The sequence below is a fragment of the Geospiza fortis genome, unplaced genomic scaffold (assembly GCF_000277835.1).
Source record: "Geospiza fortis unplaced genomic scaffold, GeoFor_1.0 scaffold31, whole genome shotgun sequence".
Classification (NCBI taxonomy): Eukaryota; Metazoa; Chordata; class Aves; order Passeriformes; family Thraupidae; genus Geospiza; species Geospiza fortis.
Window position 1 is genome coordinate 256,527 of NW_005054483.1, and position 2,129 is coordinate 258,655.

A 2,129-nucleotide genomic window follows, 5' to 3' on the forward strand; every position below is an offset into this window, starting at 1 on the left:
ACCACCGCCTCCTCCTCCTCCTCCTCCTCCTCCTCCTCCTCCTCTTCCCGAGCTCAGGGTCCCTCTCCCCTCCACACCCTGATTGCCTCGAGGAATCATCCCAGAGGATCCCAGCAAGGGCAGGGAGGTGGAGGCCGGGAGGGGTGAAGAGGGTGGATGAGAGGATGATTATTATACCTTGAGTTAATTAATCATTATAATTAGCTAATTATAATATATTAATAATATATACAATATAGACTATATTATAATATATATTTTATATATTATAATATATATAACCATTACAATATAATTAGCTGTCCCTGATATTCCAAGTGGCAAGGAAAGCAAAGGAGGTTGGGAAACAGAGGCAGGACCCAACACAAAGCAGCTGCAGCGTTTTCCCTTTGTGAAAAATGCCAATCACTCATTTTGAAATTTTAAAAGTTTAATAGTAATAAAATGGTTATAAAAATAGTAATATAATTAGAGTAATAATAATTTGGACAATTTGGATTAAGGACAATATGAGACAATAGAAACAAAGAGTTATGGACAGTCCAGGTACCTTTTTCTGGGCAAAATAAGCCTGAAAAAGGACCCAAGTTAACAGAGGATTAACCCTTAAAAGCAACAGCCTGTTGCACATTCATACAGCTCATCCATGATGCATAAATTCCAGTCAAACACAGGATTCTGTCTGGGCAGTGTCAGCTTCTTCCTTTGAATCCTGACGGCTCTTCAGGGCTGAGTGAGGTGGGAAGAAGTTCATTTCTTCTGATAATGGAGCAATAAATTCTCTTTCTCTGAAGGATTTAGGTGTCCTGTGGCTGGTGTCTCAGTGCAAGTCCTCTCTTTAAAAAAATATCTCACATAGCATAGTTTCTATTTTAACATTATGTTATAACCTAAAACTATATTTAACACACTACTTAAGAAAATTAACACAGCATCACTTTCTAACGCAACACATATAATATTCATTTTCATATTTGCAAAAAGCCAATCGTAAAATCGGCATTTTTCACACCTTTGCTTGTGTTGGGAATTCCCTGTGGGAAATGGGAGAGGGGAGAGCAGGAGGGAGGCTGGGCAGGGCAGGGATGGAGCTGGGGAGCCCCGGGCAGGGGCAGGAGCATCGTGTTACACCCAGCAAAGCCCAGCGAGAACGGGGATAATCCTCCTGAAAATCACAGGGAAAGCTGGCAGGGCCCCGGGAAAGCTGGCAAGGACAAAGCTTCTGCCACAGCAAAATCCTGCAAAGCCCAGAGCATCCCTAAAGGAAAATGGTTCTGTTGTGGTGCCAGGATGGGGCACACACAGAGCTCTGTGCAGACCCCGGGGGGAACTGGAAAATTGGAGCTGCCTTAGAATGCGCTGGAAAACTCCAGGGAGGCTGAGAAAGGCTGGGCAGCACCAGAGAGAGCAGCAGTTCCTGGGATTGGAGAGGGGGAATGAGTGACCCCAGGGCCAGAGAGGGGGAATGAGTGACCCCAGCACAGGAGAGGGGAACTTGAGTGACCCCAGGATCAGAGAGGGGAACTGAGTGACCCCAGGACTGGAGATGGGAACTGAGTGACCCCAGTCAGGATCAGGGCAGGAACTCCTCTGGCCAGGTGGGTGTTGGCACAGAGGGGACACAGCCTGACCCATGTCCCCACCATCCCCTCTCATCCATCAGCCACTCTGGAGCTTGGGAATGGCAGCAGAGACCAAACAAGGGCCCAGGAAAGGGAGGGAGGAGCAGCAGAGCAGGAGGCAGCGCAGAGCCCACAGCCATGGAGCCGTGTTTCTGCAGCTGATATTTCTGAGCTGGATTTTGAGGAGTTCCTCGCTCCTTTGAGTGGCTCTGGCTGAGGCAGGGGGGACAGAGGAACCCCCCAACCCACAGCTCTCCCATGAATTGAAACTTGACCCAGAGGCTGGAGATTCACGTTTCTGGATGAGAATCTGCCAGTGCAGATTCTTTTTCTGGCTAAAAATCTTGCCAGATAAACCCTGACCTGAACAGACCCTTTTCCCCAGGTTTGTGCTGCACAATCCACCAGGATCTCCTCCAGGCCCTGCTGCCCCCCTTCACCCCTGGCAGCAGGGACAACACCAGCCTGGAGTTTCAGGGCATCCACAGAAGGTGGAAATGAGCAGGC